We start from the raw sequence: 8529 nt of genomic DNA, 5'->3' as shown, positions 1-8529 counted from the left end.
TCCTGTTGTCCTCCGTCACCTGAACCCGACGGATCCGTCGCTTGACTTTACCGCGACCTTTGCCTCCGCCAAAGCATGTAAGGAAGGGAAGGAAGAGGCATTGTAACTAAACCATACTTATCTTAGTGCAGTAAGTCTACAAACGGGAAGGGACCACGACACAAGGTAACACTAACAATAACAGTTGACCACAACACTGCCAGCATACATATATATATCTCAGATGCTCTAAATATAGTTAGTTTCGCATTGTCCAATAGCAAGTGAAGGGCTTTGTGGTGGTTAGGGACGTGTAGCAGTTAGTGATGCTCAGTGTCTTGTGTCACTGTTGTCCCTGAGTCATGAGACAGTGACGTGTAGCAGTTAGTGATGCACAGTGTCTTGTGTCACTGTTGTCCCTGAGTCATGAGACAGTGACGTGTAGCAGTTAGTGATGCTCAGTGTCTTGTGTCACTGTTGTCCCTGAGTCATGAGACAGTGACGTGTAGCAGTTAGTGATGCTCTGTGTCTTGTGTCACTGTTGTCCCTGAGTCATGAGACAGTGACGTGTAGCAGTTAGTGATGCACAGTGTCTTGTGTCACTGTTGTCCCTGAGTCATGAGACAGTGACGTGTAGCAGTTAGTGATGCTCAGTGTCTTGTGTCACTGTTGTCCCTGAGTCATGAGACAGTGACGTGTAGCAGTTAGTGATGCTCAGTGTCTTGTGTCACTGTTGTCCCTGAGTCATGAGACAGTGACGTGTAGCAGTTAGTGATGCACAGTGTGTTGTGTCACTGTTGTCCCTGAGTCATGAGACAGTGACGTGTAGCAGTTAGTGATGCACAGTGTCTTGTGTCACTGTTGTCCCTGAGTCATGAGACAGTGACGTGTAGCAGTTAGTGATGCTCAGTGTCTTGTGTCACTGTTGTCCCTGAGTCATGAGACAGTGACGTGTAGCAGTTAGTGATGCACAGTGTCTTGTGTCACTGTTGTCCCTGAGTCATGAGACAGTGACGTGTAGCAGTTAGTGATGCTCAGTGTCTTGTGTCACTGTTGTCCCTGAGTTATGAGACAGTGACGTGTAGCAGTTAGTGATGCACAGTGTCTTGTGTCACTGTTGTCCCCTTGTATAGTGTAGATACGTTGATATACTTACGATCGACAGTCTTGTGTAGTGTGTGGTGAGGTGGTTGTGGTGATGATCGACAGTCTTGTGTAGTGTGTGGTGAGGTGGTTGTGGTGATGATCGACAGTTATATATAGTGTGTTGTGACTTTGTTGAGGTTATGTTCGACAATCTTGCACAGTACAGTGACGTTGTTGTGGTGATGGTCGACAGTCTTGTATAGTGCGTGGTGACGTTGTTGTGGTGATGGTCGACAGTCTTGTATAGTGTGTGGTGACGTTGTTGTGGTGATGGTCGACAGTCTTGTGTAGTGTGTGGTGACGTTGTTGTGGCGATGGTCGACAGTCTTGTACAGTGTGTACTCACGTAATTGTACTCACCTAATTGTGCTTGCGGGCTTTGAGCTCTGGCTCTTTGGTCCCGCCTGTCAACCGTCAGTCAACAGGTGTACAGGTTCCTGAGCCTATTGGGCTCTATCATATCTACACTTGAAACTGTGTATGGAGTCAGCCTCCACCACATCACTTCCTAATGCATTCCATTTGTCAACCACTCTGGCACTAAAAACGTTCTTTCTAATATCTCTGTGGCTCATTTCGGCACTCAGTTTCCACCTGTGTCCCCTTGTGCGTGTGCCCCTTGTGTTAAAATGCCTGTCTCTATCTAGACTATAAACTTCATTGAGAATCTTGAATGTGGTGATCATGTCCACCCTAATTCTTCCGTCTTCCAGCGACGTGAGGTTGAATTCCCGTTGTCTCTCATCGTAGCTCATACCTCTCAGCTCGGTTACTAGTCTGGTGGCAAACCTTTGAACCTTTTCCAGTTTAGTCTTATCCTTGACTAGATATGGACTCCATGCTGAGGCTACATACTCCAGGATTTACCTGACATATGTGGTATACAAAGTTCTGAGTGATTCCTTACACAAGTTTCTGAATGTCATTCTTATGTTGGCCAGCCTTGCATATGCCGCTGATGTTATCCTCTTGATATGGGCTGCAGGGGACAGGTCTGGCGTGATATCAACCCCCAAGTCTTTTTTCTCTCTCTGACTTTTGAGGAATTTCATTTCCCAGATTATACCTTGTATCTGGCCTCCTGCTCCCTACAAGTAACTCCATTACATTACATTTTCTTGGGTTAAACTCTAAAATCATTTGTTCGACCATTCCTTCAGCTTGTCTAGGTCTTCTTGAAACCTCAAGCAGTCCTCCTCTGTCTTAATCCTTCTCATAATTTTGGCATCGTCAGCAAACATTGAGAGAAATGAATCTATACCCTCCGGGAGATCATTTACATATATCAGAAACAAGATAGGACCGAGTACAGAGCCCTGTGGGACTCCACTGGTGACTTCATGAGGTCAATCTGAGGTCTCACCCCTCACCGTAACTTTCTGCTTCCTATTGTCTAGGTACTCTCTTATACACTGGAGCACCTTACCAGCTACACCTGCCTGTCTCTCCAGCTTATGTACCAGCCTCATATGCGGAACTGTGTCAAAGGTTTTCCGACAATCCAAGAAAATGCACTCCGCCCAGCCTTCTCTTTCTTGCTTATTCTTTGTCACCTGGTCGTAGAATTCTATTAAGCCAGTAAGGCAAGATTTACCCTCCCTGAACCCATGTTGGTGGTGTGTCACAAAGTTCCTTCACTCCAGATGTGTTACTAGGTTTTTTCTCACGATCTTGTCCATCCCCTTGCATGGTATACAAGTCAAGGACACTGGCCTGTGTGGTGACGTTGTTTTGGTGATGGTCGACAGTTCTTATACAGTGTGTGGTGACGATGTGGTGGTGATGGTCGACAATTTTGAATAGTGTGTGGTGACGATGTTGTGGTGATGTTCGACAATCTTGTATAGTGTAGTGACTGTTGTGGTGATGGTCGACAGTTTTGTAGTGTGATGACGTTGTTGTTGTTATGGTCGACAGTCTTGAGTATTGTGTTTGGAGACGTGGTTGAGGTGATGATCAAAAGTCTTATATAGTGTGAGGTGACGTTGTTGTGCTGATGGCCAACATTTTTATATAGTGTGTGATGACGTTGTTGTGGTTGTTTCGACAATCTTGTTTAATATAGTGACGTTGTTGGGGTTATGGTCGTCTGTCTTGTAGAGTGTGTGTGATGTAGTTGTGGTGATGGTCGACATTCTTGTAGTGTGTGGTGACGTTGTTGTGCTGATGATCGACAGTCTTGAATAGTGTAGTGACGTTGTTGTGGTGATGGTCGACAGTCTTGTGTATTGTGTGTGGTGACGTGGTTGTGGTTATGTTCGACAGTCTTGTATAGTGTTGTGTTGTTGCTGTTCTAGTCGACAGTTTTGTAAAGTGTGTGGTGACGTTGTTGAGGCGATGATCGATAGTCTTGAATAGTGTGAGGTGACGTCGAAGAGGTGATGGCTGACAGTGTTGTACAGTGTATTCACCTAGTGGTTCTTGCGGGGGTTGAGCTCTGCTTTTTCAGTCCTCCTCTCAACTGTCAATCAATCAACTGTAAACAACTTCAATTTTTTTCACACACCCCCCCCCCCCAGGAAGCAGCTCAGTATCAGCTGTCTAACTCCCAGGTACCTATTTATTGCTAGGTAACAGGAGCATCAGAGTAATAGAAACTTTGCCCATTTCTTTCTGCCTTGTCTGGGAATCGAAACCGTGCAACAGAATTTCAAGTCCTGTGCACTGGCCGATCAGTTACCAGTGTGTAGTGACGTTGTTGTGGTGATTGTCGACAGTCATATATACTGCGTGGTGATGTTGTTGTGGTGATGGTCGACAATCTTGTATAGTGTAGAGACGTTGTTGTGGTGATGGTCGACAATCTTGTATAGTGTAGAGACGTTGTTGTGGTGATGGTCGACAGTCTTGTGTAGTGTAGTGACGTTGTTGTGGTAATGGTCGACAATTTCGTGTAGTGTGTGGTGACGTGGTTCTGGTGATGGTCGACAGTCTCGTATAGTGTGAGGGTGACGTGGTTCTGGTCATGGTTGACAGTCTCGTATAGTGTGAGGGTGACGTGGTTCTGGTCATGGTTGACAGTCTTATATAATGTGTGGTGACGGACCTCGGCGCCATCTACGATCCAGGTGCCAAACTATAACTGTTGACTCTCCCATTAATCGCAGTTTCCCATCTTTTAGTACGTTGTGCTGGAAGCTGACGACCAACCAAGGACGAAAGATGGAAGACAGTGAAGTCGGAATAGTGGAAGACTTGGGTCGACCTGAAGATGCTAGCCAAGTGGACTAGTTGAGTGCTGCTGTTGAGTGCTGTAGACTTCACTCCTGGAGGTGCTAGCCAGTGAGGCTAGGAGTGCGCTGTGGTTGGGCGATGTAGACTTCAGTTCTGGAAGGTACTAGCGAGTGGGGCTAGTTGAGAGCAGCTGACTGATTGAGCGCCCCAGCGAGTGTGCAACGGACGTGGAGCAGCGAAGACCTCATCAGAGGCATTTTGTGGCCGTCGTCTGTGAAGCAGGTTTGCGTAAGGGTCAACGCCTCTCCGGTTGACCTCGCATAGGCTTGTATATATTATACAACAAAAATTCAAATGTTTATTCAGGTAAAGTACATACATACAAAGGGTGATATAAATATTGATGAATTTATATATAGAGATAGAACACACAATGCCTAAAGCCACTATTACGCAAAGCGTTTCGGGCAGGAGAAACACTAAAGACTAAGACTTAATACTAATTTAGATTAAAGTATAAAAAGTGTTGAGAAAATATAAAAATAAAAAAAGGTGGGAACATGGCAGAAAAACAGCAAAAATACAATTTGGTCAACAAACAGCATTGTTTAAAAATAGCAGACATGGGTTGACATTATAGGGGTAAGGTAGGTTACAGGGAGTTAATGAGGTAGCGCTTAGTTTTTAACTTAAACTGGTTGAGAGAGGTACAGTCTTTAACATGATTGGGAAGGTCATTCCACATTCTGGGCCCCTTGATTTGTAGAGCATTTCTAGTTTGATTAAGGGGGCATAACTTTTAAAATCGTTATAAATTAAAAGTTGTTCAATTTACTTATAAATTTATTTATGAAATGGTTATAGAAAGGGCTGCAACTGGTCCAAGTTTCACCATCACACCCTAAACAGAAAAGGAGAAAAAAAATACACAACGTATTATGCAACGATTTTTCAACATTTTCAAATAATTTCAGGGAACACATGTGTCAACTAAAATCCTTTCTATAACACTCAGATATTAAAAGTAGCATATAATAAAGGATTGTTGTGAGTAGTTTTATCAAAAAAGTGTTTAGTGCAATAATATAATTTTTCAAAGTTACCCTTCCAAAAATATGCAATATATGATGTTTATAAATTTTTATAAAATCAACAAATGGACTTTGGACTAAAATGTCTACAACATACTGTCGAAGCACAAACTCTACATATAAGGTGTAATTTGCATGTACATTGATTAATAAATGAAAGCTATGAAGTACTTTGAAGTTGTAAATTACTTTCCTGAGTAAAACAAAGATCAAAGTTCGGCCACCTGTAGCTGAGCTTGACTTCGACAGATTTCGTTCATAATTGGCACCCTTGCAGATAGGCATCCATTGAGCAAGGTGTGCACGTTTCATGCAAATCCCTTGATAACAAACGAAAAAAAAATTGGCCCAAAAAAAGATGAAAAAAACAAAAAAAATTTACATATAAATATATTGCACATACATATTACAATTATTACAAGAGTTTGTGCTTCTACAGCACATAGTAGACATTTTAGTTGACACATGTGTTCCCTGAGATTATTTGAGAATGTTGAACATTTGTTGCATAATACGTTGTGTATTTTTTTCCTCCTTTTCTGTTTAGGGTGTGATGGTGAAACTTGGACCAGTTGCAGCCCTTTCTATAACCATTTCATAAATAAATTTATAAGCAAATTGAACAACTTTTAATTTATAACGATTTTAAAAGTTATGCCCCCTTAAGTCGTACTCTTGGAATATCAAAAAGGTGTTTGTTTCTGGTGTGGTGCTCATGGTTTCTGTTACAACCTTCATGAAGCTTTTAAGGTCAGGATTGGCATTACAGTTCAGCATTATATGTATATAATACACATGAGAGGATGTGCAGTGACTAAATATCTAACATATTCAGAGATTTGAGTAGGGGTACCGAGTGATGTCTGTGGCCAGAGTTGGATATTGTCCTAATAGCAGCTTTATGTTGAGTAATTAGAGGACGTAAATGATTTTGGGTAGTAGAACCCCAAGCACAAATACCATAGTTGAGATAAGGATAGATGGAGTAATAGAGCGTCACCAGGGCAGGGCGAGGTACATAATATCTGATCTTGGACAGAATGCCAACAGTTTTTGAAACTTTTTTTGATATATTTAGAATGTCCCTGGAAATACAGTTTGTGGTCAATGAGAACGCCAAGGAATTTACCATCTATTTTGTTACAAATTTGGGTATTATTTATGATGAGATTTATTTGATTTGAGGATTTATTGCCAAACAAAATATAGAAAGTTTTGTCAATGTTGAGGGTGAGTTGTTGGCAGTTAGCCAAAGATGGACTTTATTTAGCTCAGTATTCACTGTGACATTTAGAGCAAGGGGGGTCAGGACTGGAGTAAATGAAGGTTGTGTCGTCAGCAAGTAGAATTGGTTTGAGGTGTTGGGAGGCATTTGGTAGGTCATTAATGTATATGAGAAAGAGGAGAGGGCCACGTATGCTGCCCTGAGGAACACCAATGTTGATGGGTAGGGTGGGAGAAATTGAATTATTCACAGAAACATACTTGAGCCTGTCAGTAAGGTTAAGATTTGAGGCATGGAGTGACCTCTGACTCCATAATGATGTTATTTACATAAGATGTAATTGTAGGGAGCCAGGACCCTCCTACATGTATAAGGAGCCAGGCCCCTCCTACATGTATAGGGAGCCAGGCACCTCCTACATGTATAGGAAACCAGGCACCTCCAACATGTATAGGGAGCCAGGCCCCTCCTACATGTATAAGGAGCCAGGCCCCTCCTACATGTATAGGGAGCCAGGACCCTCCTACATGTATAGGGATAAAGGCCCCTCCTACATGTACAGGGAGCCAGGCCCCTCCTACATGTATAGGGAGCCAGGCCCCTCCTACATGTATAGGGAGCCAGGACCCTCCTACATGTATAGGGAGCCAGGCCCGTCCTGCATGTGTAGGGAGCCAGGCCCCTCCTACATGTATAGGGAGCCAGGCCCCTCCTACATGTATAGGGAGCCAGGCCCCTCCTACATGTATAGGGAGCCAGGCCCCTCCTACATGCATAGGGAGCCAGGCCCGTCCTACATGTGTAGGGAGCCAGGCCCCTCCTATATGTATAGGGAGCCAGGCCCCTCCTACATGTATAGGGAGCCAGGCCCCTCCTACATGCATAGGGAGCCAGGCCTTTTCTACATGTATAAAGAGCCAAGCCCCTCCTACATGTATAGAGAGCCAGGCCCTTCCTACATGTATAGGGAGCCAGGCTCCTCTTACATGTATAGAGAGCCAGGCCCCTCCTATATGTATAGAGAGCCAGGCCTCTCCTACATGTATAGAGAGCCAGGCCCCTCCTACATTTATGGGGAGCCAGGCCCCTCGTACATATATAGAAAGCCAGGCCCCTCCTTCATGTAAAGGGAGCCAGGCCCTTCATATGTGTATAGGGAGCCAAGCTCCTCCTACATGTATAGAGAGCCAGGCCCCTCTTACATGTATAGGAAGCCAGACCCCTCCTACATATATAGGGAGCCAGGCCCCTCCTACATGTATAGAGCCAGGCGCCTTCTACATGTATAGAGAGCCAGGCCCCTCCTACATTTATGGGGAGCCAGGCCCCTCGTATATATATAGAAAGCCAGGCCCCTCCCTCATGTAAAGGGAGCCAGGCCCCTCCTACATGTATAGGGAGCCAGGCCCCTCCTACATGTATAGGGAGCCAGACCCCTCCTACATGTATAGAGAGCCAGGCCCCTCCTACATGTATAGAGAGCCAGGCCCCTCCTAAATGTATAGAGAGCCAGGCCCCTCCTAAATGTATAGAGAGCCAGGCACCTCCTACATGTATAGAAAGCCAGGCCTCTCCTACATGCATAGGGAGCCAGACCTTTCCTTCATGTATAGGGAACCAGGCCCCTCCTACATGTATAAAGAGCCAGGCCTTTCCTACATGTATAGGGAGCCAGGCTTCTACTACATGTATAAGGAGCCAGGCCCCCTTCTGCATGTATAGGGAGCCAGGTACCTCCTACAATTATAGGGAGCCAGGCCACCCCTACATGTATAGGGATCCACACCACCAATACAAGAACATGGATCCAGGGCCCCTCCTACATGTATTGGGAGCCAGGCAACCCCTACATGTATAGGAAGCCAGGCCCCTCTTACATATATAGAGCCAGGCTCCTTCTACATGTATAGGGAC

Source organism: Procambarus clarkii, chromosome 65, assembly GCF_040958095.1.
Source record: "Procambarus clarkii isolate CNS0578487 chromosome 65, FALCON_Pclarkii_2.0, whole genome shotgun sequence".
Taxonomy (NCBI): Eukaryota; Metazoa; Arthropoda; class Malacostraca; order Decapoda; family Cambaridae; genus Procambarus; species Procambarus clarkii.
Note: the sequence above shows the minus strand (reverse complement) of the source record.